Here is a 12,062-nt window from a genome sequence, read left to right on the forward strand (position 1 = left end):
GCCATCAGAGTGGTGAATGTGGCAGAGCTGCTTTGTTGACCTCACGTTAACCACAAGGAGACACAACAGAGGCAGGGTGCTGTCTGAACTGAGGGGGAGGAGGGAAGAGTTTTGTCTGAGGGAAGACACCGAATGAGTGTGTGTTTCTTAAATGACACATAAATAGTACGATTCAGATAAAGGGAGTGTAAGAACTAAAGGTTGAAAACAAGGCTGTCAGTTAGACAAACACAAGCATAAAGAAAACACACCAATGTGAGTGAGCCAAGGTTGAATTGAAAAACAAAGAGAAACAAAGTGGTGCCTCTACTCTGCCGCCAGCCTGCTGACAGCTGTGAACTCTGACTGTGATTAAATCACGCATAACCCATTTCTGACCTCACATGCACCATAATCCCTGTTCATGTACTGTAGCTCTGGCTCTGGCTGTGGCACAGATCCAAGGCCAGTGCAGACTTTAGGAAGGTCACTGTGACGCTGCAGCACGGCGTAGAGAACCAGAAGCATCCAATGTGGTTAAGTGCCAGTGATTTGGCAGACAGATAACTTAACACCAAGAAATCTGCTAATATATTTATTGAATTAGTCATTCTCAAGGATTTGTGCATTCTAGCCGCTAAAAATATGGGAAAGAAAGATTAAAGAAAAGACAAGTGATTTCCAAGCAGCACTACTAACATAAAAGCCCAATGCTGCACAGACTGTTAGAGGTTTATAGCTTCCTGAGTCAACACAAATTGATCCTGATTGAATTTGCTTTCTTGGAAAGGTGATGAGCAATTTATTTAGTGATTGATGAGAAGTGTGTGTAAGGTAAGGGGGAGGGAGGAAGGTTTGGTGGAAGGGGGACCTTTTTCCGAAGCAGCACAAAATAAACGGATGTCGATCAATTGCAACAGACGGATCAATAACCAGAGAAACAGCCACCTGGCTCTAATCTTAAATAGTCTCCTTCACCATTTGAAGCAAATAGAGTTGTTAGTGCCCAAATATCCTTTTACTGGGCAAAACATTTATTACTGTTCACGGTCAATGCAAGGTACAAAAAGCCTGACTTCACATTACCTCATTCACACCAACGCAACTCCGGTTCAAGCTCCGTGCTCCGGTTAAACTGGAATTTACCCTTTTCCTTATAATTTGAAAATATATATAGACCAAACGATTAATGAGAAAATAATCGGCAGATTGTGGAAAAATTGTTAATTGTACATTTTGTTCTATAAAATATGAAAAATAGCTGTAACATCGTCTTTAAAGGGGGCTATTTTGTCAGATGGTATAATGCCATGTTGCAACAACTTCAGTGTTAGGTGATTTATAACAAGTACTGTATGTGTGATAGACAAAAGGAGTTCATAATAAAAGTACTTATTCCATTTCCGTGCTACTAACCATTGCAGGGTTTCAAACGAATACACGTCTCCTTCCCCACTCCTAAATCCAGACATAGGGCTACTCCATTATGGCAAAAATCATAATCTCGATTATTTGGGTCAATAATTGATATCACGATTATTAAAAACGATTATCCATTTACTTTGAAAACATCCATTTATTGAAAAAGAAAATGTGAACAGTATGTTTTTAACAGTTGATTACCCTGAACTTAAAGTATAATTCAACTGAAAAACCAATACAAAACAAATAAAAATAAAGAAAATAAATTATCGTTTTATTTCGATTACGTTGTTTTCATAATCGTTGCACGCCAAAATCATAATTGCAATTAAAATACGATTAATTGAGCGGCCATATCCAGACATTCACCCAGAGACACATAAAGTATCTGAGAACAACAAAGGAGTACAGCTTCTGATCGAGCTGGAGAGACGCCGTGAGGGCTGAGACTAAAAGCCTGCACACAGCACTTCCAACACAGAGCCTCATTCGACTTTACAGGAGGCCTCCCTCTATAGCTGCAAGGTGAGAGCCTGGACAAAACAAGCTGAGTGATGGGTACAGAGAGTGGTAGGATCTGCCCTCTCGAGAGTTCATATCTAAAAGGTTTCACTGACACTTATTCCTCTTTGTCCACTAACATTGTATAAAAGATGTTTTTTCATATTACTTTATGACCTTTAAAAAGATTTAAAAAGGCACGTTGCTAATCCAACATACTAGCATCGGGCTGCTAACTTTAATAAGCTATCATACTTTATATTAAGTGTTGTTAAAAACAGGCAACTATCATACTATACCATCTAAGTATAACATGACAAGAGCTTAACACTGCGAAATGTAAGTATCTTTTTATATTTTCTCTCAGGACAGAGAAATAAAAACCAAAAATAACAAACATTAATAAAATGTGTTTTTGTTTGCTGGTATATGATAAAGAGGAGGAAAAACTCCTCAAATACAATGACAAATCAAGTTTGGTTTCACAAGCGAACACAGTCTCATCCAATATCCTCCGGGCTATTATAGGTGCTGGGATGGAGAAGAAAGTGGAATTGGTTCACCTCAAACTAAAGCAGATGTAAAGAACAAAATGTGCTGTGTGCTGAAGTTATTCAATCAAGAGACATGCATTTCTGATGAAGCATCACTTTTTGCTGATGCTGCAATAAAACCTCTCTGTCACTGCGACCTTCACATCACACACACTGAGGGAACAGAGAGATGTCCGTATGTTGTCTTATCTTTGGGAGCGGGTGCACAATCAACTCTGACTTTTAATCTATTCTGAGTTATCTAATCTGCTTTGGGGGAAGGTATTGTGTTGTTCCTTTTCTTCTCAGTAATATACTGTCTTTCTGTCTGCCTGTCTGTCAGTTTACAAGCCTATTTATAACCCATTAATACTCACAAAATGTCTTTTAAACAGACTGACCTTTACAGTTACAAACCTTCTCGGAAAGTCTCTTCTATATCCCTCACGCTATTTCACTCCCTGACCCACTCATTACAGCTCTTCAGTGCTTTCCAGTTTAATGGAAGGCCCAGAGACATGGGAGCTAAGCCCTCTGTCGCTAATAGCACGCGGGTCATGCCTCATAGATTAGAACATCTTGGAGCAGCTACAGAGAAAGCAGGATATTTACTGACATGGTCATCAGCGCAGCGGAGAATAATGCCTCTAATGGAGGGATGCATGTGATTGTTAATCTGGTATCACACAAAAAAGCTTTATAAACAATGGTTGTCAATGCATAATTTATCATGGAGGCTCTGTGAAGAATTAGGAAAGAAAGATCTTTGCAAAACAAAAAGGTCTGTATAAAGCATAGAGGGGTTTTAACTTTTTAGGTGCAGAAGAAAATCTAATTATCACACACAAAAAAATCCATTTAAACTTTAAAGACAGACTGATAGTGGATTTTTAAGTCCAATATTTGTATATAAGTAACACCTATATTTGTGTATCAGAGTTAGGTTTATTGTCAAGTAGGTTTTCATGGAATGTTTTGTTGCATACTATAAACAAAGACATTTTAAGAGGAATTAATTACAGAAAATACAGGATAGAAATGATGATAAAAAGTGAAAAGAATACGATAAAAGGTATGATAAATATGTAGATTATGAGTTTGGTGTAGGATGTGCAATGTGGGTGATAACATGTAATTTGGTTATGAGAGAACTGTGAACAATATGTACGTAGAATAACTATTTTCCTGTTTAAGTTAAACTTGTCAGTCCTCTTTCAGAAAAAGGTAATGTCAGAAAGTTTCCAAACTACATCTGACATAATCAGCATTTCCATATTTCCAAATTGGAATTATCAGTTTATCTAACTTTGTGAACACACGCAGGACTGATTTGGTTTAGAAACTCTCCTCTGCTTCGACGATGACCTTTTATGTGTCTTTAACCTGCTGTTCAAAAAGGCATTTCCAACATACCTTATAAGGTCTGTTACAATGAGAAGCAGGAACTGAAAAACCTGCTTTAGGACCTATGATTAGGACCGATTAGAACAGGCATACTTAATACTACAATAACTCAGACCAAGTGTCCACACAGCTGAGGTGGGCTGAATGTTTCTTTAAACCAGTGCCTCTGTCATAGGGATCCTTTTGGGATTCTTCGATGTTAACGTTGGTGCTCAGGTTATAAATAGGTCAAACATGTCGATACAGCCAGTGTACAACTGAGGGGGAAAGGCCTTATATGGAATAAATCAATGAAGGATTTAAAAAAGCCAAACCACAGCCAGATATCGCCAGCATTTTTTTAAGCATTCATAAATGTGACCTAGAAATTAAATCATCATGGGAATGAATCGGCTCTGTAAATAAGACTGCAGAGGGTTGTAATTACGCTAGATGGCCAAAGTCATCATATTTTGTCCCTGGAAACTAGGGGCCACTGCGCATGCTCGGCTGCTGGGACTCCGCTGCAGCATCACGCTCCTTCCAACTGAGCAGTGCGGTACGATTATTATCCTCTACCAAACATTCAAATCAGCCCTCTGAAATGTGACCAAAGGGGATCTAAAACAGACGTTTCTTAAAAAGCATCACTAACGTATACACAAAAAGTACACACACACACACACACACACACACACACACGGGTTACTACCACTTGTGTCCTCTTTCTGATCTTATTTCGACTGTCCCATCCATATTTGAACAGGTGTAACAGCCCAACTGTGCACAGAAAACACGCCAAATAAAGAGATATGCATCCTGTTTTAAAAAACTACATGCAGATATTAACTATACATTCATTGGCTTAAAATGCTTTTAGTTTAGGTTACAGTTAAAACATGCTTTTAAAGCTGCCAACTTGCAAGCAAACACTCATTAAGGATAACCGAACAGCTATTTCCAATCCAGATATAATAAGAACACATTTTGTCACTTTAAAAACTACACAATATTGTTCTCGTGAAAAGCCATGATAACATGTTGGCTTCATGTCGGCTCTGAAGACGGACATGAATCATCCTCAGTGCAGGTTATTTTTTACCTTTGAGCTGTGCGGTGTCTCCCTCAGAATACACCAGGAGGATCATACACATTCACCGGGGAAGATGGTCCAGGATGTCGTGGTGGCGGTCTGCAGCTCGGCTGGTGCCCCTGGTTCTCCTTCCTTCACCGTGTCTCTGCTGTCCGATGGAAATTGACACATTTTACTTCACTGCAGCAGCAGCAGCAGCAGCAGCACATGCTCAGAAAGGCTCACGCACTTCTTGCATCTTTTGTTAACCCTTTCTATCCCGCAGCTCAGCCTGCAGACTCACTGGAGGTCCCCTCGGTCTTTGTGGATCCATAGGGTGCTGAATAGGCTTAGTTAATATTTAAGCGCATCCTAAATATTAAACACATAGGTTAGTGAAGAATTAATGACTCACCATAAAACTTTAATTTACCCCACTTATGTAGACTATAGTTGTTAACCCTGGAAGCCCATTTCCTCCAGAAAAAGAAAAAGGTCATTATAATGAGAACAAATATTATAATAATCGCTAATCTCAAAATAATGAACAGTTTTTCAAAAATAATGACTTAAAATTTCCAAATAATGAAAAGCTTTTCAAAAATAATGAATTACAAAGTTTTTTCAAGATTAAATAGCTTCAGTATTTTACAACATCAAGTCATTTATTTGAGATAGTAAGTCAATATTTTCAAAAACTTAATTTCATTATGTTGCCACAGAAGGTAATTATTTTTGAGAGAGTCATTATTTTGTGGAAAGTTTGTCATTATAATGACTTAAAACCTGTTAAGCCCCAAAGGGGCTTTGTTTTTGATTTTTCACGACACTCTGTGTCAGGGCATCTTAATATTTAAGAACCTATTAATGTGTTATACCAGATTAACAGGAAGAATCTCAGCTAAGTGACGATACAAACCATTTTTACCAAAACAAAACACAAGTCTCATAAGAAGCATCTAAATGACCCCTGAGCGAAAAATGCTAACGCACTTTGGCACAGAACTCAAGATCAAATATACCCTTATTACTTATCGTAGCTGCACATACAAGATATCCGATTGAAGCTGAGGTTCCGGAGATTATTTAGGTATTAATATCATCACTGAGTGATCCGAACTCGCGACAGGGGAAGCAAACACAGACATCATCAAACACGTACCTTTACGGAGCTTTTACGGGAGATCGTCTCACCGTAGCTGTCAATCTGATCAAAAGATTTGTTCAATGGCATTAAAACGAGAAAAAACGCGGCTGAATCGGTTAATCCATAGGTTGATAATGTTTCTGTGGATTTGAAAAAAATATTTATAAATCGATAATTCCATTTTTATGTAAAAATCGGAGAGTAAAAGTTAGCTGCTAATGGTAGCCACCAGTTATCGCAGCTTCCGGTTTTGGCTTCTACATTCAACTCACAGATGTAACCTTGCTTTGAGAATGACATTTATTATTAATTTAACCCTTTTAGAAGGGAAGATATGGTCATTTGTTCTGGGAATGTCATTTTCGAGCCCGAGACCTGAAAAACAGGCTCGGGGCTTAACAAGGCTATTTTTTCACTGGTAAATGGGCTTCCAGCAGTTGGAACTTTTGAGAAAAACGATAAATTACCAGTAAATTACACATTATTTTAGCTTACACTTAGTTTGCTTAATTTAGCATAATGACTAGAAGCATAACATGTTATAGTTTCATCTAATTTGTACACAAAACAAACACAAATGTTAGTTTCTTTCAAAAAGCTTAGCTGCTAGCTTCACATGTATATTGATATGAGTGGTATCAAAGTTTAATACTTTTATCTGACATCTTTTGGTGTTTGATATCAAAAATATTGGTTCAAATAAGAAATTTTTTCGATAAAAAAGATAAATCAAACCTTCACAGCTTGAGACAAATCAAGATAGTGTGGAGTCTAATTTATATAAAATTACAAGAGGGATTCTTATTATTACATTATGCTTATTGTGCTCATGAGATGTCGCTATGAATTTGGAATAAATAGACAAAATCACCAATCCCACATTTTGATGGGTTGGATAGGAAACAAAGGGAAAAGTCATAGAAGAAAGTTTTAGTTTGCAATATTAATGTAGCAAAAGACAGGTGCAGACTGTAGAGACAATGAGTTATTGAGGCTCTGGCTATACAGTCTATGGGCTCTGGCCTTGGCCGCGTGTGTGTGCTCAACGCCCCCGCATAACTGGGAATCAGTGTGAATGGAGGATTCCACTATCTGTCTGCAAAGAAACTTTAGCAAAAACAAATTACGTAGGATAGCGACAGAGTAGGGAGGGACTTCACCGGCATGCCGAATGCTGATTGGAGATCGTGTTGCCAAGAGACTTTTGTCTACTGTGCACCTACCAGAGAGAACCAAAGTCTAAACCACGGTTTATTTCCTTCTAGTCTTAACCAATCATAAATGTATGGGCAGAACCCTGTGTAAAAATGTATTGGCCCACGAGGTTCGGGGCTCTTTACGGAAATAGTGACACAGATAACAGCTTTGCTGCCTGTGATTTCTATGACGTGACGAGTCCTTGGCCAAGTGATATATATATATTTTGCTCTCTTATAATAAATAGTTAAACTTAGAAGTTGTTTGTCTTTCCTGGAATAAAAGAACACGATAATAACAATAGCATAGTGAAATGGCCACAGCTAGCTTTGGCTTGTTTAAGCCAAAGCTAGCTGTGGCCATTTCACTATGCTATTGTTATTATCGTGTTCTTTTATTCCAGGAAAGACAAACAACTTCTAAGTTTAACTATTTATTATNGACATTATACTTAACCCCAAAGTTCTGCTTTCCTCATGACCCACAGATTTGTTTGTGTATCTTCAGCTCTCAGTACGTGTTCCTGCCACAAAATGCAGTCATGGACCGCCCTGCAGTCTCATCGAGATACCTGAAGAGAACATCTACTGAGAATACGCTGAAGAGAACATCTATGAGAATGAGACCTGAATATACCCACTGCACTACAAGAGTTTCTCAACAAAAAACATAAAACTATACCAACTTGAACAGTACTGATCATCATTCTTTTATGCACCTTATAATAACTAATCTACATGCTCTATTTGCTAAACCTGTAAATATTAAAAAACAGGCTAGCCTATATACCTTAATACTAAATTTTCCATAGTAACTCTTTAGATTTATTTAATGTAATAACATTGTGTTCATCTTATCAGCCCTTAAAGGTAGGCGTCAGGGTTGAGGCAAAGCAGAGGCAGGACCAAATGCAGGTTTAACAGATAATACTTTTATTTCGAAGGCTAAACGTAACATACCAGACTACTCTCCCCATGAACACAGTCAAGGCGAACAACAAGGATCTTAACAATGACACCACGACAGAAAACCAGAACACACTTAAATGCACACAAGACTAATCACAACAAACAAGACACAGGTGAGGGAGGGAGGAGAAAACACAGGGCACACCACAACTCAACACAATCGGGTAATCACGGCAGCGACGGGAACACAGAAGCCAGAAAGCACACAGGACAAGACGCGGCGGTGAACACTTTTCCAATAAAACAGGAAACCAAAAGACAGATCAGGACACACAAGACAAAACAACACCAGACCAGATCGTGACAAGGTCATTCACTTCAGAAAACACTTTTGTTACTATTCCATGAAGTGGCTGTTAACATCCTGATAGCACTGAATATATTAAATGCTTTGGACAATAAGATACATAAAGAAATGTCATCTGTGGAAGCCGTGCGCTGGGAGAAAGCACGACCAATCATCTGGAGCCGGCCCGGCAAAATAACTGGATGTGCTCCCTGCCTGTCAGCCTTCCATCTGTGGGCGCACAAACGTATCTCGTGCCTCATTGGTCATGCGTGCGCCGGGTCGTTGTGTGGTTGAGGAGGGGCTCTGTACGGAAGTCTGAAGGAAGGGGCAGATTGCCCAGATAGGCTGCAAATTCTAGCCCCTCAAACTGGTTTCTCCATTCCTTACCTACCTATACTTTTAATATGTCATCTCTTGTTGTTGTCTATTATATGTGAGGGAACAACTATGGAATGATCTGAAGAATGTTTTCACCAATTACAGCTTCATCTAAAACGAAAAATGTTGGTGAAAAGAATGACTTTCTATTTGTACAAGAAATAAAATTTTTTTTAATTAACAAATATATCTGAATGTGTTTACAAAGTCCTTTAAATTAAATGAAAAGACAACTGCGTCACATTTTTCCCCGTTTATGTGTCAAACAATAACAAACTATTTACATTTGCATAATGAGCTGGATTTTGGGTCCAGTGCGTTTGTCCTCGATGTATGTTGATGACAACACCCCGCTCACACGCATCCCTCTTTGTGTCCTTGATTCGAATGTGTCCCTGGCTACAGAAGCTGCTAGAGAACTTTCATCGAGATTTCTGTCCTGGCTTTTAAGGCCTCGGGGATGATCTCGGTTGGGCACTGTTTGCCAGACTTGCTTGATGCAGGGGCTCAATTTTACCAGTTACAGGCGGGGGAGGGACGGAGAACTTCTTAGTGACGTTATGAAGGACACAGCATGCCTTGATGATGTTGCTTTTTTTATTAAAAGAGCCATCGTTTGTAAAACCAAGTTGCATCAGACACCTGAAACGCCACTTCATGGAGCCGAGTGTTTTCCGCATTACCTTTTCTCTGATGAGTCTTTGACATACAACGGAACGCTTGAAACACAGTCACACTTCACATTAATTTGTTAATCATTAGAACATTTATATCTCTGTGCCTGTAGGGAATTTCCTTACATCTGGGTGTTAAGGAAATACACAGCTTTGACACAGTTCATTATTTTCTCCTCTCACTGTCTCCTTTCCCATGGCATAGTTCTACGGCCGTGGGTATTGCTGCTATGACTTTTAAGGAGGGGCAGCTTGGGCGCATTGTTGTTGCCAGTCTATGACAGAGCACAAGCCGCCATGAGGTAATTTACTGCAGGGACGTAGGTTCCCTGGCGCGCATTCTTTTCTATGGACGAGAGCTCTAGTTAGATTCAGGGTCCATATTTGTTTAGTCTCACTGATGAAGAATGTTGATATTACACTCCGAAAAAGTTAAAACCTTGAGCTACAGAAGAAGTTATTCAGAATTGGTTTGGCAACTGCTGTGTCCACTCGTGATACACCACCTGTCTTGTCAACTCTCAGGCCGAAACTCCAAATAAACCATCAATGTTTGACATCAAAGCTCCAACTCTCCTCGTGTCTCTCTGAGTCCTGACTCCATTGCTTCAGAAGTTTCCCTTACACTGGGGAAAACTTCTACTTGAACTAAAGGATAAACTGATAACAAGTTGGGGCTTAAAGGTCACTGGGAACATGAAGAACAAATGTAGGCCATTTCTTTAAGGATTCATATGCTCAAAGGCCAATTGTTTTTGTTTATCTTGTTCAGATATGCATGTTGATGTGGTAGTGTAGTATTTTTGTTTGCTTTATTCTTTGAATCAAATACACTGTTAGATACAAAGCTACATTTCAGTTATATGTGTTTTTGCTTGAGTAGGTTTTATTGACAGGGAGGCAATGAAGTAGTGATGTGTGAGTGGGATGATTCTACACTATAATGTGTCACTTTGATCCAGCTTTTGAATATTTGTATCTTATCAATAACCCGAAACGGTGCATGCACTTCCTCCTCCATCTCCTTCCCTTTGATGGAGGAGTACCACATGTCCTCCTCATACGTGCTGCCCGCACAACACTTCTCCACATTCAGTATGTTTCCGTCGCTGTCACATATGAGCTGGCTCGACACCGATGTAAGACCCAACGTGTTGAGGAAAAACCTGAACCTCTCCTTCTCATATGGAGTGTTGTGTTCTTTAATTCCAGGAAAGACAAACAACTTCTAAGTTTAACTATTTATTATAAGAGAGCAAAATATATATATATCCACTTGGCCAAGGACTCGTCACGTCATAGAAATCAAAGGCAGCAAAGCAATCTGTAGTAATCTGTAACCACTATTTCCGGAAAGAGCCCCGAACCTCGTGCGCCAATACATTTTATCATACAGGGCTTTGCCCATACATTTATGATTGGTTAAGACTAGATGGAAAGAAACCGTGGTTTAGCAGTCCCAGGAGAAAACTTCCCGCGAATGTTCCCGCAACAGCAGGCGTATGAACGTCGAGGTACTAGCTATACAACACCCACAAACTGAGAAATCCGGCACTTTGCCAACTACAACTCCTCAACCGGCAGTCAAGACATGTACCTACAACTGAGGGACCCCGTCTACGAACGTAACACTCTCTACATCCTACTCTCGTTGTTTCTGACCTCTTATCGCAACCTTGCGTTCACTTCGTGTAGGGACCAATACTGAGACACAGGCGTGGGCCTTTTTAAGTCAAACAGAGTGAGGCGGTGACTCATGTTGTGGTGTGTGTGTGGTGTGTGTGGTGTGTGGTGTGTTGTGTGTGTGTGGTGTGTGTGTCGCTGCTCGTCTGTGGTATGTAAGTGTTGTGGTTGACTCCGGCGTGTGCGTGTGAGTGGTGCTCGATTGTGGGTGTCGTGTGGTGGTGTTGATCAGGTCTGTCGGATTGATAAAAGACCCGTCGGTTAGAAACGTCATTCCGGTCTCCCGGCGGACTCCCAAGTGACTGCAGAGTTTTCGAAACCACTCCAGATACTTCCGGTACAATTACCAACTAAAACAAGGGCCGTAAAAAGGACGTCATCCGGCTCATCACCTTTTAAGTACAGACATCACGGAAGACAAACCGGCGCTTTAGGTGAGACTGAGTCCTTTCCTTCGAAAGCACTGTCCCCCCACTCAGACAACCGGTTGTTGGCCTCGATCGCTGAAAGGATGTGGACAGCCTTTCATCGTTGCCAAGTCCTCGTCGTGTTGGCATTCTCCTGTTACTCAATCAGTTTGTCCTGGTAGCGAGGCCGGAACTCAACACAACACCTCGACAGAAGATGGGTTGCGTTACATGACACCTAGGCCGATATACATATCCAAGGTGATAAATAGAACACAACCTTTGAAATCGATATACTGTTAGTTTAAATGCACCTATCTCTGTCTCTATCACCTCCCTAGAAGCGACCGGCACGATAATTATACAGACAATAAACCTCTAGACACAACGGTTCTCTGAAAACAATTTCAGAAACGTGAATGGTTCTCC

The 12,062-nt window shown here is 40.0% G+C and overlaps 1 protein-coding gene across 1 annotated transcript in view; it reads right to left on the bottom strand.

Annotated features, from left to right (window-relative positions):
* The window catches only part of tmem229b (transmembrane protein 229B), a 16,202-nt gene extending 11,131 nt beyond the window's left edge, over nt 1-5,071 (bottom strand). The window contains exon 1 of the mRNA XM_010772521.1: nt 4,921-5,071. The gene's annotated coding sequence lies outside the window, so the exon portion shown is untranslated. The remainder of the gene's footprint in view (nt 1-4,920) is intronic.
* Between the last annotated feature and the right edge of the window lie 6,991 nt (nt 5,072-12,062).

Source organism: Notothenia coriiceps, unplaced genomic scaffold (assembly GCF_000735185.1).
Source record: "Notothenia coriiceps isolate Sejong01 unplaced genomic scaffold, NC01 NC01_scaffold00011249, whole genome shotgun sequence".
In the NCBI taxonomy this organism is placed as follows: Eukaryota; Metazoa; Chordata; class Actinopteri; order Perciformes; family Nototheniidae; genus Notothenia; species Notothenia coriiceps.